A 25,153-nucleotide genomic window follows, 5' to 3' on the forward strand; every position below is an offset into this window, starting at 1 on the left:
GACAAGAGAGAGATATCAAAACAGTTCCTGAGCAAACTTCTAATAAAAAAAATTTATTAACAGAGCAGATTTGAGGTGAAATACAGGCTATTGTCCCACAGGACCAGAATTACACAGTACATTACATGCACTGGGTATAAAACTCTACAAACTCTTCAGTCCTCATTGCCTTTCACCCAGTGGGGCTTTGCAATCCCTAAGCATTCCATTTACAGACTGGAGAAATAAAAAATATATAAAGGAAAAAAGAAAAAAGGAAAACAGAAGAGCCTAAATTCACATATTTGAACTAAGTAAATTAATTCACTGATTCTCTCTAATCACAGTAATCAATGATATCTAATGAGTAAGAAGACAAAAATAAGAGAAAATTATCAAAAACACACAAATGGGATATCCAATTCTTTACATGCAGTATCACAGACTTCATATACGCCTTCAACATTAACACTTTCTGGCAATCCCTAGTTCATTTCTCCAGCTCGTGACAATTATCTGATATCTCCTTCCATACCAAACCTCCACTTCCTGTACCCTCCCTACTCCTCAGCTGGTACTCTTGCCTCATATTTTACTGAAAAAACAGAAGGCTTCAGACAAACAGAAATCGTCTCACCTTCCCACAACCATATGAACATATGTCATATGAAAAAACAGTTTGGTGCCTCTTTTCTGCCCTTTCTGGATGACTTCTATCATAAGCATCACGTGCTGAACTCTAAAAGAGAAGAGCCACTTCTCCCAACAGGTCCTTTTATGCAGCTCTCTCTGTTCCACAACCTGACCACTACCACAAACACTACCACAAAGTAAATCTATTCTCAGAATCCATTCGGCCCAAAGGTGCCACTCTAAACTGTGGGTCATACTTTGTCTGATACACAAGATAGAAAATTCTACTTGGGGAGCACATCTACAAAAATATTGGTCAAAAACAATGAAAAAGACAACTTTATGCACAAGGCTATAAGCAACTGAGCATGAAATGGCTACTACTTTGCACCGGTTTTGTGCTGAGTCAAGAGTGCCAACCAAAGAGCTACTCATTAGCTATCCCTTCCCCCTGAAAGTACACCCAATATTCAGAAACAGTTATATTTTATGTGATAAGACTATATATACATGAATTATCGACACACAAATAAAAGAGGGCAAATTCTTAATTCTAGAACTAGACAAAACTCTAGGATTACCATTTCCACAGAGTAAATAGGTTGGTGATTAAGAAAAAGGGGACAGAGAGAAAGAAGATGGTGGCATAGAGAGGAATGGAAGTTAGTTGGTCCCCTGGAGCAACTAATAAACAACCAGAACAACTAGTAAATCTGGAATAACTGCTGGGGGATAAATGTGACTGTCGACATATCACACATCAACCTGGATTGGGAGGAATGCCTGAGATCGCAGCATGAAACTAGTAAGTAAAGACTGTGGACCTGCGCCAAGAGCCCCTCCCCACGGCAGCCGAAACTGCAATACCTCACTATGATAGAAGCACTCTCTGAACAAGTGAATATATCTCACTCCACCTCCAACTGGGGTTCTGATTAACAAATGTGGACTGCTCAATACAAGCTACAAATCCCCAACAAGCAGACAGAGGCTTTTAGTGACAACTGACGTTAAAGAGCCAGTGGACTTCTCTGTGCCAGGAGGGGGAGCCCAGAGGACTGGGTGCTATCTCTGGCTGGTGGGTGAAGCTGGGGGTACCAGGAAGGGGGGCTTTCTGTCCCTTTTGCTCTCTCTCAACCTGGGTGGCTCAGTGGAGAAAGCCACAGCCATTTTCAGTTCGCAGGCCTCTGACCCAGACAAGGATGGAGATAGCAAAGTCAGAGGGATAAAGAGCCTATTTAAATGCAAATGAAACTCTGTAGGGGATGTCTTCCCTAACAGGAAGGAGGTGGTGCCCAGCCCTACTACTGGCCTCCCAGCCCTACTACTGGCCTCAGAACCAGACCTCAGAGCCTGGGGGAAAACAGCCAAAACAGATACTAAGCACTAATGGGGCCACACTTTCTTACACCAGTCATGAGCTACAGGCTGACATGTGCCACCTGCTGGGCAGGTTAGGAAAAGCAGAGAGACTTGAAGCCTCATAGGGTGTGTCAATATTCTAAGGCACACCACACCCTCAGGGAAACCTGATAGTGAATAATGCCCCCTCCTGAGATCTGAACCCGTTCTGGTCTGGGAATACCTGATTGGGGTAACCAAGGAAACAGATGCCTAGATAACAGAAAACTACAATCTACACTAAGAAAAACAAAGCTATGGCCCAGTCAAAAGAACAAACTTACACTTCAACTGAGATAAAGGAATTCAGACAACTAATGCTAAATCAATCTAAAAAGTTAGGGAAGATATGGCAAATGGATGAAGTGTACAATGAAAACACTGGCCTAATATAAGTTAGAAGTCAAAAGCTCAAAAAAACAAAAACAAAAACAAAAACAAAAACCTGCCAGAATCTACAGAAATGAAAAGTACAACACAAGAGATGAAAGACACAGTGGAAACATACAACAGCAGATCTCAAGAGGCAGAAGAAAACACTCAGGAACTGGAGAAAAGACATCTGAAATCCTGCACACAAAAGAAAAGATAGGGAAGAGAATGGAAAAATATGAGCAACATCTCTGGGAACTGAATGACAATATGAAATGCATGAATGTACGTGTCACGGGTATCCCAAAAGGAGAAGAAAAGGGAAAAGGGGCAGAAGCAATAATAGAGGAAATAATCAATAAAAATTTCCCGTCTCTTATGAAAGACATAAAATTACAGATCCAAGAAGCGCAGCATACCCCAAACAGAATAAATCTGAACTGGCCTATGTCAAGACACTTAATAATCAGGTTATCAAATGTTAAAGACAAAGACAGAGTCCTGAAAGCAGCAAAAGAAAAGGGATCCATCACATACGAAGGGAGCTTGATAAGACTACATGCAGATTTCTCAGTAGAAACCATGGAGGCAAGAAGGAAGCGTTATGATATATTTAAGATACTGAAAGACAAAAACCACAACTGAGAATCCTATATCCCGCAAAACTGTCCTTCAAATATGAGGGAGAGCTTAAAATATTCTCTGACAGACAATGAGAGAGTTCGTGAACAAGATACCTGTGCTACAGGAAATACTAAAGGGAGCACTACAGACAGACAGGAAAAGACAGAAGTGAGAGGTTGGGAATACAATCTTGGGTGACGTTAGCACAGCAATGTAAGTACACTAAACAAAGATAACTGTGAGTATGGTTGAAAGAGGAAGGATAGGAGCATGTGGAACACCAGAAGAGGAAAGACAAAGAATGGGATTGTATGAACTCAGTGAAACATAGGGCACTCAGCAATTGTGAGAAAATGTACAAATATGTTTTTATATTAGGGAGAACAAATGGAAGTCAACCTTGCAAGGTGTTAAAAATAGGGTGGTATTGGGGGGAAATACAATCAATGCAAACATTGCATTATGCTTGCTTTAATGTAACAAAGGCAATATACCAAAGCTAAATGCATATAAGAGGGGGACATAAGGGAGGAGTATGGGACTCTCTGCACTGGTGTTGCTGTCTGACTCTTTATTCTACTTTAGTTTAATGCTATCTTTTCTATTGGTGCTTCCTAGGTACCATGTTTTGTTTTATTTTTTCTCTCATTCTTTTTTCTTTTTCTTTTGTCTACCTTCTTTGACTCTTCCTCCTTCTTTGTGGAAGAAATGGAGATGTCCTTATGTAGACAGTGGTGACGGTGGTGAATATATAAATATGTGACTCTACAGAGAACCATCGATTGTTTACGTAGGATGGAATGCATGGGGTGTGAACAAAATGGTCTTAAAAAATGGGTTGATGAAGAAATCTTGAGGACACTACATTGAGTGAAATAAGTCAGACAGATAACGACAAATATTGCAGGGTCTCACTGATATGAACTAATTATAATATGCAAACTCATAGACGTGAAATAAAAGTTACCACAATATAGAAAGAAGCTAAAGAATGAGGAGCGGTTGCTTATTATAAGCAGAATGTTCAACTAGGTTGGACTTAAGTGTTTGAAAATGGAAAGAGGTGACAGTAGCACTTTATGAGAATAACTAACAGTGCTGAATGGTGGATGAATATAGTGGAAAGGGGAAGCTCAATGTGCCAGTTTGAATGTATTGTGTCCCCCAAACACCATTATCTTTGATGTAGTCTTGTGGGGCAGATGTTTTGGTGCTGATTAGATTTGCTTGGAATGTGCCCCACCCAGCTGTGCGTGATGACTCTGATGAGCTATTCCCATGGAGGCATGGCCCCACCCATTCAGGGTGGGACTTCATCAGTGGAGCCATATAAATGAGCTGACTCAAAGAGAAGGAACTCAGTGCAGCTGTGAGTGATGTTCTGAAGAGGAGCAAGCTTGCTAGAGAGGAATGTCCTGGGAGAAAGCCATTTTGAAACCAGAACTTTGGAGCAGACGCCAGCCACATGCCTTCCCAGCTAACAGAGGTTTTCCGGACGCCATTGGCCATCCTCCAGTGAAGGTACCCGATTACTGATGTGTTACCTTGGATACTTTATGCCCTTAAGACTGTAACTGTGTAGCCAAATAAACCCCTTTTTTATAAAAGCCAATCTGTCTCTGGTGTTTTGCATTCCGCAGCATTAGCAAACTAGAACACTCAGAGTCACATACGCCACCAGAAGGAAAGTTAGAGGTTAAAAGATGGGAATGTATAAAACAGTGAATCCTGTGGTGGGCAATGTCTGTGATTAACTGCACAAATATTAGAAATCTCTTTCATGAACCAGAACAAATGTATGACACTATAACTAGAAGTTAATAAGAGAAGGGCATACAGGGAGAAAGGTATACCTACTGCAACCTATATACTACAGTTAGTAGGATTTTAACATTCTTTCATCAACAGTAACAAATGTACTAAACCAATACTATGAGTCAATAATGGAGGAGGGTGCTTAGGAGTATGGGAGTATTTAAGTGTCCTTTTTCTTTTCTTTTTTTTTTCTTTTTGTCTTTATTTCTTTTCTGGAATAATGAAAATGTTCAAAAAATTAAAAAAAAAAAATTAATGGTGGTGATGCATGCACAGCTGTATGATGGTACCATGGGCAACTGGTTGTGCCTATGGATCTTTGGATAACTGTACAGAATGTGAACAATCTCAATTTTAAAAAAAAGTTTTAAAAAAAAAAGGAACAGAGAGGGAAGAAAAGGTGCTGAGATCAGGCTGTGCCAGGTAATTTTTAAAGTTCTCTTCTAGTTCAGAAAGGTAACAGAAACATCTGAAGCCTGAAGTCAAATTGATTCTACACCATCAAAAGTAATTCATAAACTAATTAATTTTTGGTCTGTTTTTAATCATTTTCATAGTTGCTTACCAATTAAATGAGGGTAAACATCATTTGATTTCAAGTAGGCTCACCTTTGTTAAAATCGCTGCTGAGTAAATGGTAATTTCACAAAGGTACCATAATTTCACACATACTACAGTATAATGGCAGAAACAGTGAGGAAGCTAAGTAACGTTCAAATACTAAAACTTCTAATTAAGGCACAGTCACACTTAAGCTTTAAGAAATTGCCTAAAGAAAAGTAGAATATTGATTTACAAAATGGCAACTGTTTTTGCCTGCATCAGTTAGTGGTACCTCTTAAATTAATAAACATTAATTAAAAAGAAATAGGCAAGAATAACAATTAAAGTGAAAAAGAACAATTTAAGTAAAAAAGAACACTGGGTGCCTTTGTCTGTTTGTTTGTTTGTTTCCTTCCCCTATTTTTCTACTCATCCATCCATAAACTAGACAAAGGGGAATGTGGTCCTTATGACTTTCCCAATCCCACTGTCACCCCTCATAAGCTACATTTTTATACAATTGTCTTCAAAATTCATGGGTTCTGGGTTGTAGTTTGATAGTTTCAGGTATCTACCACCGGCTACCCCAATTCATTAGAACCTAAAAAGGGTTGTCTATATTGTGCGTAAGAGTGCCCACCAGAGTGACCTCTTGGCTCCTTTTGGAATCTCTCTGCCACTGAAGCTTATTTCATTTCCTTTCACATCCCCCTTTTGGTCAAGAAGATGTTCTCCGTCCCACGATGCCAGCTCTACATTCCTCCCCGGGAGTCATATTCCACGTTGCCAGGGAGATTCACTCCCCTGGGTGTCTGATCCCACGTAGCGGGGAAGGCAGTGATTTCACCTTTCAAATTGGCTTAGGTAGAGAGAGAGGGCCCATCATCACACATGTCCTCTGAGGAGATGCCAGCTATTTGGAATGAACCAGAAGCCACTTGGCAGGAGAGTTTTGTTTCAGTAGTGAGCCTGGACTTCTTCGGTGGCATGAAGATGATTCCAAAGAGGAATTCCAGAAGCTTGAGAACGCACATGCCATCCCCCCAGAGGCTTCTAGCACCCCGGTGGGATGTGTGACGCTGAGGGTCAGAACCTCCTCATCCTGGTGTGCCTGAAGAGAAAAGCGCCAAGTGGCAGTGGCCGGCGGGGCCAGGGCACTGGGCAGCTGCTGGGGGCAGGGGACGGGGATCCAAGGCCCAAGCTGTGTTCTGGCCTTTCATTCTCTTATCCCATGAAACTTACTGACTTTAAGGTCATTTAAACTCCATCTTCTCCCTGGATAATGTGGTGCTGGGATAGATAGCATTTTCCAGTGATTGTTTCTAATTCTTTTGACAAATCAATTCTTAGAGATTTTGAGGATAACTTTCCGTAGTAAATCAGAAAAAAGCCAAGTGGATCATCGGAAAGGAAATGTATTTTTCAGGAAAGTGAAGCCCAGTGTGGGTGGTAAAGTTGTGCCTCATCAAGGAATTTCGGACTCCTGTGTGTGTGTGTGTGCATGTGTTCACGTGTTCTTGCTGCAGTGTGACAAACTTAAAGATCTGGAAAAGACAGGTAATGCCTCTGAAGGCCTGGGGTGACTGTGGAAAGTGGGGGTGTGTTTTGGGACCTGTGGGACTACGGAAAGACCACCCGAGATATACTGCTGATGAAGGGCCGTTTCCAACGCAAGTGTGCCCTGACCCCGCTGAGAGCTGTGGTCCCACATGGCCAGCCTCCTCTCCAGACAGCTGGTTCACCTGAGCATCCAGTGGGCTTTGCCTCCAGCTGGTGGCCCAGTGATCAAAGACATGTGTTCACTTTGTACAAGAACTTTTAACAACTGTAACTTTTCTCATCACATTTCATAATTTGCCTCCTGAAGAGCTTTAGGGCTTCTCTAGTCACGCTTCTTGGAGGCTTCAAGGAACAGAAACTGGTCGAGGGTGGGCTGGGGTAACTGCTTGAAGCCAGGTCTCGGGCACGGACCAGTGGGGGCCCCTGCAGCACGAAAGCCAAGGGCCAGGGACCTCGAGGCCCCCAGTGTCAGTGAGGGCAGTGGACATCTGTCCACCAGGGGCCAGAGGCTTCCACTCCCACCACCAGGCTCGGCCTTAGGGGAACCTGCTGGTTTCTGGGCTCCCAGTGGGCAGGTCCCCAGCCTGGGCAGCGAGGCCACGAGCATAGGCCTGCTCAGGGCAAGTGACAGCGGACGGCTGAGAACCTTGAGGCCCGTGTCCCCAGCAGAGCCCCTCCAACCCAAGGCCAGGGAGACACGGCCGCCTTTCTTTTAAGAGTGACTTAAAAAGGAGCAGACAGCAAGCAGTTTCGTATTCCACATTCAGACAGTTGTGAAAATTCAGTTCTCTTTGGACACGTATTTCAAAAAGGAGCAGCAGCCCAGACTGGGCCTGGACCGCAGGAATGACAGTGAGGTGGGGGTTCGGGCTGCATCCTGACACTCGCTGGGTTGGCGAACCACAGCTGTGCCGATCTGGGAGAAGGAAGGAAGTGCCCTGAGCCCGCCTGGCACCTGCCCGCGCTGGCTGCTCGGTAAGAATCTGCGCGGACGGCACCCAGATGGCTGTGTTTCCAAATGCAGTGCATTTTGTTTTCAACCGACATAGCGATATGGCAGTTCGGGGGATGGGCAGCATTTTTTTAGAAGTGAAAAGAGAAGTGTAATTGAAATCTCAGTAATCTCTATGGTACCCTTTGAAATTACGATTTTATTTAATGCCAAAAAGTTTAACTTGATTCTTGGTGTTAACTGTGATTCTGGATTCTTCCATGCTCTAAGTGAATTAACAAGAAGTCACAGAACTATTTCCCTCTTTCTTTAATTCTAAACATTTGAGATAAAATTATTATGGTAAATATTACTTTAGGTCACAAATAGATGCAAGTAAATTGTAACTAAGGTTCTTTTGACCCTAAAAATTAAGTTATTTTTATATGATTCTCTGCAGGGCCCTATTCAAACAAAATGTCTCTGTGTACTGTTAGTTTTTAAATATTTACAAAATAAAGACTATCTTATTTTATACTGTTTTTCCCAGAAAACATGTTTGATAAAATTCTAAATACTTAATAAAGCTTCTGTCTTCTGAATTAAAAAAAAAAAAAAAGAAATAGGCAATAGACTCCAGTTGCTTTGATTATGACACCTGAAACTCAGCTAGAGCTCAGCAGATATGAATATCAGCAATAACACATACAGCAACTGTTAAAAAAAAAAAAAAAGCTGAAATACAGCCCAGACTCCAATTAGAGATATGAATAAAGCAGATCTGGTTAAGACTAGAGCAAATAGGGCCAAAGGGTAAAGGATGAAACTGTGTTCAAACTTCAACTCCCATGTGAGAGCAAGGGAAGAAATGTTTATTTGGTGTAGGATCTATATTTTCTAAAAAATATAACTTCTATAGTCAGTTTGTTCAAACACTACAATTACATGGGACTTTGAATAGGAAGTGAGCTATGGTAGGTCTGTATAGATTAGAATGAAATAGCAACAAATCCTAAAGTAATTTGGGTGGAGAATAAAAACATATATCTGGGGTCCCCCTGAAGAGCTGGGGGAGGATGCAGAGGTGTTGGACTTCCTCACCTGGATTGTTGCTGATGTTCTCACAAACATTGGGGACTGACGGCTTGATGTGCTGAGCCCTCTGTCTTGGGGTTGGCGCCTATGAAGCTTTTTGCCACAAGGAGAGGCTAAACCTGCTTTTAATTGTACATTAGAGTCTCCCCGAGTGCCTCTTTGTTGCTCAGATGTGCCCTCTCTAACTAAGCCACCTTGGCAGGTGATTTCGCTGCCCTCCCCTTTAAGTGGGACCTAACTCCCAGGGGTGTAAATCTCCCTGGTAACACAGGATATGACCCCCAGGGATGAATCTGAATCCGGCATTGTGGGATTGAGAACATCTTCTTGACCAAAAGGGGGATGCAAAATGAAATAAAACAATGCTTCACTGGCTGAGAGATTTCAAATGGAGTCGAGAGGTCACTCTGGTCGACATTCTTACGCACTATATAGATAACGCTTTTTAGGTTTTAACATATCAGAATAGCTAGAAGTAAATACCTGAAACTACCAAACTCCAACCCCATAGCCTTGACTCTTTAAGTTGATTGTGTAACAATGTAGCTTACAAGGGGTGACTGTGTGATTGTGAAAACCCTGTGGATTGCACTCCCTTTATCCAGTGTATGGATGGATTAGAAAAATGGGGAGAAAACCTAAATGAAAAATAGGGTGGGATGGAGGTGGTGATTTGGGTGTTCTTTTTTACTTTTATTTTTCATTCTTATTCTGATTCTTTCTGATGTAAGGGAAATGTTCAAAAATAGATTGGGGTGATGAATGCACAACTATAAGATGGTACTGTGAACAGCTGATTGTACACCATGGATGACTGTATGGTATGTGAATGTATCTAAATAAAAGTGAATTTTAAAAAAAAAGAAATAGGCAAAAATATGATGAGAAAAGATATACAAGATAGAAGTCCTAATGCATGCAACAACATGCATGATTCTTGAGGACATTATGTTGAGCAAAATAAGCCAGACCCAAAAGGACACATGGTATATGGTCTTACTTATATGTACTAATTATAATGAGGAAACTCTGGGAATTAAAATCTAGAGTATAGGTTTCAAGGAGATAGAAAGAGGGTAGAGAATGGGAAGTTGATGCTTAATTTGTACAGAATTTCTAATAAGGTTGATTGTAAATGTTTGGAAATGGATAGAGGTGATGGCAGCAATATACTGTAATTGTAATTAACAGTGCTGAGTATGAGTATGGTTGAAAGGGGAAGTATGAAGTCTAAGGTCGAGTATGTCACTAGAAGGAAAGCTAGAGGACTGTATAACATAGTGAAACCTATTATAAAGAATGACTGGTTAATTGTACAAATATAAGAATGTTCTTACATGAACTACAACAAATGTACACCACTTTTAGAAGGTGTTAATAATAGGGTGGCATACGGGAAAAAACGTAATTAATGCAAACTAAGGACTATAGTTAGCAGTAACACTGCAATATTCTTTCATCAACTGTAACAAAGTACTATACTAGAGCTAAGCAGCAATAATAGGGGAATATAAGGAGTATGGGATTTTTTTTTTTCTGGTACAACAACAATGTTCTCAAACTGATTGTGGTGATGAATGCCTAACTCTAAGATTACCCTGAGAGCCACTGACTATACAGTTTGTATGGGTTGTATGCTGTGTGAATAAAATTGTCAAAAAAAGAAAAGATATACAAGATAGGTGATAAATCTCAACATACATGTATGTCCCTTAAGCAAGTCAGTCCTCATCTAATGCAATTTTAATTCTAATCATGGGCAGTTAAATCAAATGAATGCAAAGCAGACACAACTGTGCCCAATTTCTAACAACTGAATACAAATCAATAACTTTGATTTTTAACAAATAACCCTTTAAATAATGGATGCAAGTACAAATCTTCAAACCTGGAGTCATTCACAATTCTCCCCCTCCTCCCTTTCTTTCCATGTTCAATATATCCAGGAACCACTTCTCACCACCTCCATGCCACTAACCTTTCTGGTGTGAGCCTGAATTACTGCAACGGCCCTGGAAGTGATCACCTGCTTCCTCCCTGATACCTGATACCTCCCAACCAACAGTCTATTCTCTTCACAGCACCCATAATAATCCTTTTACAATGTTGGACCCATGACATTCCTCTGCTCAAAACCCTCCAGTGGGTCTACATTTTGATCAGAGTAAAAGTGAAAGTCTTAACAAAACTCTACAGACAAGGCCTTAAATGATATGGCCCTTACAGCTCTGACCTCAGCTACTACTCTTACCCTGTTCTCTGCTCCAGCCACACCAGATTCTGATGCTCCCTAAACATACCAGGTGTACTCCCTGCCTTAGGCCTCTACACCGCCTGGTCCATCTGTCTAGAATGCTCAAACATCACTTTTTCACTGAGGCCTACACTGAGGTTAAAATTTCATCCACTAGCATGGCACTTCTGATCACCCTTCCCAAATCTCTATTTTTTCTCCATATCATTATCATCTTCTAATATAATATACTATACAATTTTCTCATTTATTATGTTTGCACGTTATCTATTTCTCCCCTTGCCCTTGGAATGTAAGCTCCAGAAGGAGATATTTGTTGGGTTTATTTACTAACATCTTTAAAGCACCTAAAACAATGACTGTCATGCAGTAAGTGCTTAGTAAATCTTTATTGAAAGAATGAACATATTGACAAATTGTTTAACTTAAATTGATGAAATATTTAACCTAACAGTGTTTCAAAACAGGAAAGTCTCAAAATGGCATTGCTTCCTCAGCAACACCACTGATGTTAATACAACTACATCATCACTACTTTTTTTCCCAATAAACAAAGATCATATTTAAAAGACAATCGAGACGCACTAAGATGGGGGGCATAGAGAGGAGTAGAAGCCACTACTCCCCCAGAACAATTCATAAACGACAGAAAAACTAGTTAATAACCTGGAATAACTGCAGGAAGACAAACGTAACTGTCCATTCATCATACACCAACCTGAATTGGGAGGAATGCCTGAGATCGCAGCATAAAATCTGTAAGTAAAAACTGTGGAACCAGGTGGAGAGCTGAGAGCCCCTACCTCATGGAAGCCTCACGGTGCTAAACAGCAGCACTCTCTGAATAAATGAGTGTACCTCAGCCCAGCTACAACTGGGGTTTTAATGTTAACTGCTCAATACAGACAGCAAATCCCCAACAAGCATACAGAGGTTTTTGGTGACGACTGACCTTGGGAGAACAGGGGACATATCTGTCTCAGGATGGGGAGCCCAGAGGATCAGGTGCTATCTCTGGCCAACGGGTGAATCTGGGAGCTTTCTGTCCCTTTCTCTCTCTGTCAACTTGGGCGGCTCAGTGGAAAAAGCCTCAGCTGTTTTCAGCTTGCGGTGCTTTGCAATAAAGAAAGCCTCAGCCATTTTAAACTCGCAGCACTCTGACCCAGACAAGGGTGGAGATAGCAGGATCAGAGAAACAAAGAATCTATTTATACGCAAATTACCTCTTTCTAGTTTCCCAAGAGGAAAGAGGAGGGGCCCAGCTCTACTACCTGCCTTACATTCAGAACCAGACCCCAGAGCCTGAGGGAGGAGAGCTGTGGGCCACACCCCCTTACACTAGCCTGTGACAGGCTGACAGGTGCCACCTGCTGAGAAGAAAAGCACAGGGTGTGTCAATCCTCTAAGACACACCATCAGGGAAACCAGATACTGAATATTTCCTCCTTCTGTGACCTGAGCTTGTTTTTGTTTGGGAAAACCTGATTGGGGTGGCCTAGGATGTCAGAAGCCTAGACAACAGAAAACTACAACCTATACTAAGAAAAACGAAGTTATGGCCGAGTCAAAGGAAAAAACTTACACTACAACTGAGATACAGGAATTTAAACAACTAATGCTAAATCAACTAAAAAAGTTTAGAGAATATTTCACAAAAGAGATAAACGCTATAAAGAAAACACTGGGCATACATAAGGCAGAAATTGAAAGTTCAAAAAAACAACTGGCAGAATCTATGGAAATGAAAGGCACAACACAGGGGACAAAAGACACAATGGAAACACACAACAGCAGAGCTCAAGAGGCAGAAGAAAACACTCAGGAACTGGAGAACAAAACACCTGAAAGCCTACACACAAAGGAGCAGATGGAGAAAAGAATGGAAAAATATGAGCAACATCTCTGGGAACTTAAGGATGAAATGAAATACAAGAATGTATGTATCACTGGTGTCCCAGAAGGAGAAGAGAAGGGAAAAGGGGCAGAAGCAATAATAGAGGACATAACCAATGAAAATTTCCCATCTCTTATGAAAGACATAAAATTACAGATCCAAGAAGCGCAGCATACTCCAAACAGTATAGATACGACTAGGCCTATGCCAAGACCCTTAATAATCAGATTATTAAATGTCAGTGACAAAAGAGACTCCTGAAAGCAGCAAGAAAGATGTAATCCAACACATACAAAGGAAACTTGATGAGACTATGTGCAGATCTCTCAGCGGAAACCATGGAGGCAAGAAGGAAGTGGTGTGATATATTTAAGATACTGAAAGAGAAAAACTGCCAACCAAGAATCCTATATCCAGTAAAACTGTCCTTCAAATACGAGGGAGAGCTTAAAATATTTTCCAACAAACAAACAATGAGAGACTTTGTGAACAAGACACTGGCCCTACAGGAAATACTAAAGGGAGCACTACAGACCGATAGGAGAAGACAGGAGTGAGAGGTTTGGAACACAATTTTGGGAGATGGTAGCACACCAATATAAGTACACTTAACAAAGATAACTATGAATATGGTTGAGAGAGGAAGGTTGGGAGCATGTGAGACACCAGAAGAAAGGAGGAAAGATAAAAACTGGGACTGTGTAACTTGGTGAAACCTAGAGTGTTCAACAACTGTGATAAAATGTACAAATATGTTCTTTCACAAGGGAGAACAAGCAAATGTCAACTTTGTAAGGTGTCAAAAATGGGGAGGCATTGGGGGAGGGATGCAATCAACGTAAACTAGAGACTATAATTAACAGAATCATTGTATTATGCTCCCTTTATTGTAACAAAGGTGATATACCAAGGTAAATGCAGATAAGAGGCGGGATAGGGGAGGGGCGTGAGACACTTGACATTGGTGGTGTTGTCTGACTCTTTATTCTACTTTGATTTAAGGTTATCTTTCCTTTTGCTGCTTCCTAGCTGTCATGGTTTTTTTCTTTTTTCTTTTTCTTCTGCCTCTCTACCTTCTTTGACTCTTCCTCGTGCTTTGTGGAAGAAATGTAGATGCCCTTATATAGATAGTGGTGAAGGTGGTGAACACATAAATATGTGACTATACAGGGAACCATCAATAGTTTACTTAGGATGGAATGTATGGCATGTGAACAAAACTATCTTAAAAAAAAAAATGGTTTGATGATGAAAACTTGAGGGCAATATACTGAGTGAAACAAGCCAGACACATAAGGACAAATATTGCAGGGTCTCACTGACAGGAACTAATTATAATATGTAAACTCACAGACATGAAATATAAGGTCCCAAGATATAGAACGAGGCTAAAGAACGGGGAGCGGTTGCTTAGTATTAGCAGAATGTTCCACTAGGATGAACTTAAATGTTTGGAAATGAACAGAGGTGACGGTAGCACGTTGTGAGAATAATTAACAGTGCTGAATGGTGCGTGAATGAGGTGGAAAGGGGAAGCTCAGTGTCATACATGTCACCAGAAGGAAAGCTGGAGGTCAAAAGATGGGAATGTATAAAACTGAATCCTATAGTGGGCAATGTCCGTGATTAACTGTACAAATATTAGAAATCTCTCCCATGAACCAGAACAAATGTATGACAATACAACTAGAACAGAGGGACATATAGGGAAAAAATATATACCTATTGCAAACTATATACCATAATCAGTAGTATTTCAACGTTCTTTCATAAATAATAACAAATGTGCTATATGAATACTACGAGTCAACAATGGAGGGGGCTGGTTAGTGATGTGGGAGGATTTGAGTTTCCTTTCGTTTTCTTTCTTTTTTTTCACTTCTTTGTCTTTTTCTTGTCTGGAATAATGAAGTTTCTAAAAATCGAACAAAAATTAATCGTGGTGATGGATGCACAGCTGTATGAGGGTACCAGGGGCAACTGACTGTATACTTTGGATCTTTGGATAATTGTATGGTATGTGAACAATTTAATCAATGAAAATTAAAATAAAAAAAAAAAAAGACACTCAACACATGATCCCAACCTTCAAAGAACAAATACACTGTCATAATGAACATTACATGAAAATTCTACTCTTAAGGTACATAATGAAGAACCCCTTTAGATCCCTCCAGTATTTTAAGTAACTGAACTTCTCAGGATAGGGTACAGGACAAATAAGGGAGAAACAGAAAGGTGGAATGGGTACAATATAAATAAGGGAGAAGCAGAAAGCAGGAACAGTATGTGTCAAGCACTATACTAGGTATATTTCATGCAGTTTCTCATTTAATCCTCATGCCAACCCTATGAGTTAGGAATTATCTCCATTTATTGGTCTCTCTTTACAGATGGGAAAGCTAAAGATGGGAGAGCTTAAGTAGATTTGCCCAAGGTAACACTGTTATTAAATGTGAGAGTCAGGACTTTTTCTGATTTATAGATGTAGGTTCTTTGAGATGTTTGCCTGAGGAGGCAGCTAGGAATAACAGGAAATCTTTTATTTCTTATTGAAGTGAAAGTCACTACTGTTATAGGTCTCCAAATAACAACCCTCATGGAACCCAGTAGTTCCTCATTTCCCATTCTATTGCTAAATAGTATTCCACAAAACGTTACTCTTTTTGTAAAGAAACTGGGGAAAATGCAAATATAAATACAGATTTTTTTTCCCAGAAAGAAGCAATGGAAAGATAAACTAAGAATATTTTTAAATGGTTATCTATGGAGAAAAGAGAAAGCAAGGTAAAAGGGACAGGGATGCAATAGACTTCTTATAATATACCTTGTTTTATAATTTTTACACTGAAGATGTGATAAAGATCATTTAAAATACAAAATTAGTTTAAAAAGAAAAAATCTGTAAAAATAAAAGACAAATGGAAACAAACAAACCAGACCATACATACCAAGTTGTGAGCAAAACCACACAGAATTATTTCAAAGCTCTTTTAAAATACAATACTTTAACAGCATATCCTTAGCAGGATGTACCCAAAGGGCAAAAAAAGATCCTAAAAAAAAACTTAAAACAATATTCAGCAGTCTCATTATTACTGTAAATGCTGACAAATAAGCAATATTTGTCATTAGGAACAAGTTTGCAGCATTAAGTGACAAGAGATTCAAATATCAAGTCCAAGAAATAAAAATCAGTAATCTTAAATTTGAATTGGAATATCAATAAGGACTCACGATTTATTTTACTAAAGTAAATACTAACCCATGTCCTTGCTCTGTCCTTTGAAAAGGCCTTGAAGTAATTACTACCCAGTTACAAAGCACAATCTTTGTCTAGACATTTGCTGTGCTAAGAAGCAAGCTACTGAATACTAGCATTGAGAAAACTATGACAGAGGCCAACTTGAAGGACAGAAGTAGCCCACTAGCCAAAGATGAGTCAATTTGAACATCAGAAAGAATCATGACATTCATGGATTGAAACACTAAATATATAAAAACCCATGGTCACCTTTGGAAGCATTAACTTGTTATTCGGCAAACTGATAAATAAAGGGAAAGAACGAAGCATTTATCTGGCATTTCTTATATGAATAGTACCTTACAGAAACCAAGAAGTCAATAAAGGAAAGATGTTCTTTATAGATTCTAACTATTATATGCAGAGGGAATGAGAGAATTAGAAAATTGCCATTCTGCAATCCCTTATGAAATAATGGATCTAAAAAGTGATCAGTGCAACCATATTTTATTCGCACACTGATGTTCACTGCAGCATTCATAGCCTAAAAGGTTTAAGCAACCCAAGTGTTCACTGACAGATAAATGAATAAACAAAAACATGGTATATTCATACAACAGAATATAATTCAGTCATAAAAAGGAACAGAGTTCTGATCCTTGCTACAATATGGCTGAATCTTGAAGACATCATACTGAATAAAATAAGCCAAACACAAAGAATAAATACTGGTAGAAAAAGCAAATACTTAAGACAGTGGATTACAGGTTATCAGGGGCTAGAGTATATGGGAATGAGAAGTTAGTGATTAATGTGTATAGAGTTTTATTTGGGGGGGGAAGGTTTTGTTAGTGGATGAAGGTATTGGTAGCACAATGTTGTGACTATAATCATCACTGAATTGTATACATGACTGAATTATATATATGAAAGTGATTAGGTGTTGTATATATGTTACCACAATAAAAACTTCTTTAAAAATGATCAGTGGGGAAAGATGGCAGATTAGGAGAAGCAGAACAAAACTCTCCTCCATGAAAAACACTAGACAAAGAACAGAATGAGCTCCAGAATAGCAGTTCCAGGGTTCCAGTGGTTGGGCAGAGACCTCTACACCCAGAGTGAGAGTGTACTTGGAGAGCCGATAGACTGTGTTTAAGACAGATGAGTGTTCAGCACAGAATGCCACTGGGGAACGGGCAGTTGGAGCTGGCTGACGAGCATGGAGGGGAGCAGCCATCCATGTCCCGGGCACCCTCCTCAGCACTTGGCTTGGGTGATAACCCTTCAAAGACCAACGGTGAACAGCCCACATGCGAGGAACTGGTGTTCAGACAGGGCAGACAAGCATGGAAAAGGGCAGCTTTGGGGGGAGATGACTCCTCACAGCCCTGCAGCCGAAAGCTTCCCTGAGGGAATATGGGATTCAGTGGACTTGCGATGGTGTACACTCTTCAGCCACGGAGGCCTGCAGTTTGCATAGCCCAGAGGCAAGGTAGCTGCACAGAAGTGCCAGGAGCCTTCCCCCAATCCCAGGGATTCATGGGTGAACAGCAGATAGGGACTGTGGGGCATTTGAGCTAGAGGGTGAGATGTGCAGTTCTGCAGCCCCAGAGTACTCCACCTGAAGTCCAGGGTATGGCCAGGATCACCATGTCCCAGAGTGCACACACTGCCAAACTGCACAGGGCATGCTGCCCACCCACAAGACTGGCAGTCCCCAGTGGACACAGAAAACTGGTGCACTGATTGGACTTCCATATGGTTTGGAACCCAACTCAGTGCAAAGATGAAGTTGGGGAAGAATAGGCTTTAGGGTAAAAGGTGGCTCCAGAGCGCCATCTGCTGGTAGGTCAAGGAAAGAGCACTCCACAAAGCTGCAGCTCTGTGAATTATAGATAAATAGCAAAATAATCCTGCATATCCTAAAAGAACATTATCAAGATAAGCAAACACCAAAAAGCCAAAAACAAAAGAAAATTAAAACGCATATAAAGAAGCCAGAAGATAGGGATAACCCAAACTTCCAAATTAAAAGGCCAGAGGAGACACAGAACTTGGAGCAGTTAATCAAAGAAGTACACACAAACATCAGTGTCATGTCTCAGGATATAAAGGACATGAAGAAGACCCTAGAAGTGCATAAAGAAGAATTTGCAAGAGTAAACAAAAAAATAGCAGATCTTATGGAAATAAAATATACTGTTGATCAAATTAAAAATATTCTTGAGACAAATAACAGCATATTTCGAGAGGTAGGTAGAGAAACGAATTAGTGAACTTGAGGACAAAGCAATGGATTGTGAAAGCACAAAAGAATGAATGATAAACAATAAACAAACAAACAAATAAATAAATAAAATTTGAAATGGATCTCAGGGAAATGATGGGTAACATGAAGCACACAAATATAAGAATCATTGGTGCCCCCAAAGGCAGAGAGAATAGTAAAGGGTTAGGAAGAATATTCCAAGGCATTGTTGGGGAAAACTTCCCAACCTTTCTTAATGACATAAATATGCAAATCAAAGATGTTCAACAAACTCCAAATAGAATAAATCCAAATAAACCCACTCCAAGACATATCCAGATCAGATTGTCAAATGTTGAAGAGAAGGAGAAAGTTCTGAAAGCAACAGAGAGAAGCAATTCACCATATACAAGGGAAACAACATAAAGAAAAAAAGTACTGACTACTCAGCAGGCACCATGGAGATGAGAATGCACTGGTACAACATATTTAAAATTCTGAAAGAGAAAAACTGCCAGCCAAGAATTCTTTATCCAGCAAAGCTCTCTTTTAAAACTAAGGGAGAACTTAAGTTTTTTACAGAAAAGCAAATGCTGAAAGAATTTTTTAATAAGAGACCTGACCAACAAGAAAAACTAAAGGGAGCTCTACCGGCTGAGAAAAGAGACAGGAGAGAGGGGCCCAAAGAAGGACACAGAACTTAGGAGTATTAGTAAGGGTAACTTAAGAGAAATAAAGACAGGGAAAAATCAGATTTCACAAATAAAACCCAAAGGATAAGATGGCTGATTCAAGAACTGACTTCATTGTAATAACACTGAATGTGAATGGATTAAACACCGAATTAAAAGATATAGACTGGCAGAATAGATTTAAAAAATATGAACCATCAAAATGCTATTTACAAGAGACTCATCTTAGATCCGATGACACAAAGTGATTGAAAGTCAAAGGATGGAAAAAAAATATTCCATGCAAGCTGCAGCTAAAAGAAAGCAGGGATAGCAATACTAATTTCAGATAAAAACAACTTTAAATGCAAGGATGTCATAAGAGACAATACACTAATAAAAGGAACAATTCACCAAGAAAAAATAACAATCATAAATGTTTATGCACTCCCCTCCCCCTATGTGAGACCTGATTCCCAGGGCTGCAGATATCCCTGGCAACGCAGGATGACTCCCTCCCGGGGATGAATCTGGACCTGGCATCATGGGATTGAGAATATCTTGTTGACCAAAAGGGGGATGCAAAATGAAATTAAAGTTTCAGTGGCTGAGAGATTTCAAATGGGGCCGGCAGGTCACTCTGGTGGACATTCTTATGCACTATATAGAGAACACCTCTTAGATTTTAATGTATTGGAATAGCTGGAAGTAAATACCTGAAACTATCAAACTCCAACCCAGTAGTCTGGACTCCTGAAGATATTGTATGACAATATAGATTACGAGGGGTGACACTGATTGTGAAAACCTTGTGGATCACACTCCCTTTATCTAGTGTATGGATGGATGAGTAGAAAAATGGGGATAAAAATTCAATGAAAAATAGGGTGGGATGGGGGGGATGATTCGGGTGCTCTTTTTTACTTTTATTTTTTATTCTGATTCTGATTCTTTCTGGTGTAAGGAAAATGTTCAAAAATAGATTGGGGTGACGAATGCATAACTATATGATGCTACTGTAAACAGCTGATTGTACACCATGGATGATTGTATGGTATGTGAATATATTTCAATAAAATTTAATTTAATTAAAAAAATGTTTATGCACGCAATCAAGGTGTTACAAAGCACATGAGACAAACACTGGCAAAACTGATGGAAGCAAGAGATGTATCCACAAGAATCGTGGGAGACTTCAATACACCACTCTCTCCTATAGATACATAAACCAGACAGAGGAACAATAAGGAAACTGAGAACCTAAGCAATGTGATAAATGAATTACACTTAACACACGTAGGTAGAACATTACATCACAAATTAACAGGATATATACATTATTCTTTAGTGCTCATGGAACTTTCTCCAGGATAGATCATATACTGGGGCATAAAACAAGCCTCAGTAAATTTAACAAAATTGAAATTATTCAAAGCACATTCTCTGATCACAATGCAATGCAACTAGAAGTCAATAACCATGAAAGATCGAGAATATGCACAAATATCTGGAGGCTAAACAAACTACTCCTAAACAATCAATGGGTCAAAGAAGAAATTGCTAACTATCTAGAGATGAATGAAAACGAGAACACAACATATCAAAACTTACAGGATGCAGCGAAGGTAGTATTGAGGGGAAAATTTATAGCCCTAAATGTATATACTAAAAAAAGGAAGAGCGAGCTAAAATCAAAGAACGGAAAAACTGAAGAAGCTAAAAAATGATCCTAAATCTTAGTCAGAATTAGGATTATATCTAACAGTAAAGGAAGCAGAAGAAAAGAAATAAGGATTAACGCAGAAATAAATGCTATGGAGAACAGAAAAACAACAGAATAAATAAAATCAATGGTTGGTTCTTTGAGAATACCAACAAGATTGGCAAACCTGAGCTAGACTGACAAAGTAAAAAACTGAAAACATGCAAATAAACAAAATAATAAATGAGAGAGGGGTCATTATTGCAGATCCCAAAGAATATTTAAAAATCATAAGAGTACACTATGAACATCTGTACGCCAAGAAAATACACAATTTAGGGGAAATGGATAATTTCCTGAAAACACATGAACAACCTTGACTGGCTAGAGAAGAAATAGAAGACTTCAACAAACTAATCACAAGTAAAGAGATTCAATCAGTCATCAAAAACCTTCCTAACAAATAAAGTCCAGGGCCAGATGGCTTCACAGGGGAATTCTATCAAACTTTCCAAAAAGAACTGACACTATTCCTACTCAAACTCTTTCAAAAAATTGAATAAAATGGAACACTACCTAACTCATTTTATGAAGCCAACATCACTCTAACACCAATACCAGATAAAGATGCTACAAGAAACAAAAATTACAGGCAATTTTCACTAAGGAGTATAGATGCAAAAATTCTAAAAAAAATATATATATATTTGCAAATCAAATACCAAGATACATTAAAAAAATCATACACCATGACCAAGTGGGGTTCATCCCAGGCATGCAAGGGTGGTTCAACACAAAAAAATCAATGTAATACAAAACATTAACAAATTAAAAGGGAAAAATTAAATGATCATCTCAATAGATGCTTAAAAAGCATTCAACAAAATTCAGTACATTTTTTTGACAAAAACATTTCAAAAGGTAGGAACTGAAAGAAACTTCCTCAATATGATAAATGGCACATATGAAAATCCCACAGCCAGCATAGTACTCAATGGTGAGAGACTGAAAGCCTTCCCTCTAAGATCAGGAACAAGACAAGGTTGCCCACTTCACCACTATTATTCAACATTGTGCTAGAAGTCCTACCCAGGGCAATCTGACAAGAAAAAGAAATAAAAGGCATCCAAATTGGAAAGGAAGAAGCAAAACCATCATTAATTGCAGGTGATATGATCTTATATTTGGAAAACCCTGAGAAATCAACAACATAGCTACTTGAGCTAATAAACCAAGTCATCAAAGTGGCAGGATACAAGATTAACGCACTTAAGTCAGTAATGTTCCTATACACTAGAAATGACCTAACTGAAGAGACACTCAAGATATATGATTCCATTCTCAATAGCAACTTAAAAAATCAAGTACCTAGGAATAAACTTAACCAAGGATGTAAAAGACCTCTACATAGAAAATTACATAACTTTCCTAAAAGAAATAAAAGGGGACCTAAAGAGATGGAGAGATATTCTGTGTTCATGGATAGGAAAGCTAAACGCTGTTAAGATGTCAGTCCTACACAAACTTATCTATAGAGTCAATGCAATTCCAATCAAAACTTCAACAACCTACTTTGCAGACTTGGAAAAGACAGTTATCAAATTTATTTGGAAGGGAAGGAGTGCTTGAATTGCTAAAAACATTCTAAAAAAGAAAAATGAAGTGGGAGGACTTACAATTCCTGACTTTGAAGCCTACTATAAAGCCACAGTCGTCAAAACAGCATGGTATTAGCACAAAGATAGATATATTCATCAATGGATTCAAATTCAGAAGTCAGAAACAGACCACCAGATCTACAGACAACTGATTTTTGATAAGGCTCCTAAATCCACTGAACTGGGCAGAGCAGTCTCTTCATCTAATGGGGCTGGGAGAACTGGATATCCATATCCAAAAGAATGAAAGAGGACCCCTACCTCACACCCTATACAAAAATTAATTCAAAATGGATCAAAGACCTCAATATAAGAGACAGTACCATAAAACTCCTAAAAGACAATGTAGGAAAACACCCTCAAGACCTAGTATAAGCAGTTTGCTTCTTAGATCTTACAACCAAAGCACAAGCAGTGAAAGAGTAAATAGATAAATGGATGTCCTCAAAATCAAAAGCTTCTGTGCCTCAAAGGAATTTGTCAAAAAGGTGAAGAGGCAGCCAATAAAATGGGAGAAAATATTTGGAAAACATATATCTAATAAGAGACTGTTATCTTGCATATAGAAAGAAATCCTACAACTCAGCAGCAATAGTACCAACAGCTCAATTATAAAATGGTTAAAAGATATGAAAAGACATTTTGTTGAAGAAATACAAATACCTAAAAAACACATGAAAAAATGTTCATATTCACTAGCTATTAGGGAAAATGCAAGACCACAATGAGATATCATCTCACACCAATAAGAAAGGCTGCCATTAAACAAACAGGAAACTACAAATGCTGGAGAGGATGTGGAGAAATTGGAACTCTTATTCATTGCTGGGGGTACTGTATAATGGTAGACTCTGGAAGACAGTTTGGCGGTTCCTCAGAAAACTAAATATTGAGTTACTCTACGATTCAGTAATTTCACTTCTCAGTACATAACCTAAAGATCTGAAAGCAGTGACATGAACAGATATTTGCACACCAATGTTCACAGTGGCACTGTTCACGATTGCCAAGAGCTGGGAACAATTCAAATGTCCTTCAACAGATGAGTAGATAAACAAAATGTGGTATTTACATATGATGGAATACTACGTAGCAGTAAGAAGGAACGAGGTCATGAAACATATGACAATGTGGATGAACCCTGAAGACATAATGCTGAGTGAAATACGTCAGATAAAAGGAGAGCTATTGTATGTTATCACTAATGGGAACTCTGAAAAATGTAAAGTAAGTGTCTTATAATGTAGAATATAGGGGACCTAGAGACAGACAGAAGCTAGTGAAGGGGGCTTGGAGTTGGTGGAGGGACAGCCTGCAGATTTTGATGTTGGATTGGGAACGCTCCCTTTCTGTGAGGGGCTGGGAGCCCGCCCCGATTGCCGTTTCCCAAAAGGGAGGTGCCGTCCTTATGAAAAGCAGATCGGCACTGGTTAGCCCAGTGTCGAACTTTTTGGCATTTTGGGCACATACCAGATATGATAATGAGGGTGAACTTAATGGTATGGGATTGGTTAAGGTGTGACTACAGTTTGTTAAAGGGATTGTAAGTATCAGTGATATATTGAATGCGAACATGGTCGTAAATGGTTGTTTAAAGACATGTAACCCATAGAGTAGCACCACAAAAGTTAGCATGCTATACTTATAAGGTATGACACTGGCGCAGAGGGTTAACAACAGAGTAGTATATGGAAAAACTACCCATTACACATTAAAGACTATATTTAATAGGAATATTTTACCAACACTACAGTAATACTAGGGATAAATAATTAGCAGCTGATAAGGGCTCTGGGATGTATTACGTTATGATAATTGTTTCAAGTTGAGAGTAATGAGGATTGTAAAACTAAGTGAAGATAATGTAAGAACCTGACCATTTATCTTGGGATAGAACATATCTTAAGTGAAATTAGGAACCCATTACTTAATAAATCAAGCCCTCAGCTTGAGGCTTGTTCTTGTGAAACTCAGGACTGTAAATGGGAAGCTGAGCCCTCCTGTAATTATGCCTAAGAGCACTGTTGCTCAGATGTGGCCTTTCTCTCGCTAAGCCCAACTCAGCAAGGAAATTTATTAACCTCCCCCCCAACAAGGGACATGACTCCCAGGGGAATGAATCTCCCTAGCGACATGGGACATGCCTCCCAGGAATGAGCCTAGCCCTGGCAGCAAGGGATTGAAAATGCCTACTTGACCAAAGGGGGAAAAACAAAGGTAACAAGCTGAAGTCACAGTGGCTGAGAGATCCCAAGTAAGAGTCAAGAGGCTATCCTAGAGGTTTCTCTTATGCAAGCTCCAGCTAGACATCCCAAATGGCCACAGTATGCCATGCCCTTACTAAAAGTAGTCCCCAAAAACCTAGGTCTCTACCTGAGATTCTATAACAGATTCACTCACCAAGTTTTGTCTCTCAGAAACTTCCATCCACCAGAGTGTTCCTATGCCAGACAAGTCCTAAAACCCAGAGGCAACAGCCTCTTTAAGAACAACAATCAGATGCAGCCCCCTTCCCCATAATGTCAA

At 39.5% G+C, this 25,153-nt stretch overlaps 1 protein-coding gene across 2 annotated transcripts in view; it reads right to left on the reverse strand.

The window, feature by feature from the left end:
- Positions 1 to 25,153, reverse strand: part of FRS2 (fibroblast growth factor receptor substrate 2) — a 186,603-nt gene that overhangs the window by 76,784 nt on the left and 84,666 nt on the right. The window lies entirely within an intron of this gene.

Source organism: Choloepus didactylus, chromosome 8, assembly GCF_015220235.1.
Source record: "Choloepus didactylus isolate mChoDid1 chromosome 8, mChoDid1.pri, whole genome shotgun sequence".
Lineage (NCBI taxonomy): Eukaryota > Metazoa > Chordata > Mammalia > Pilosa > Megalonychidae > Choloepus > Choloepus didactylus.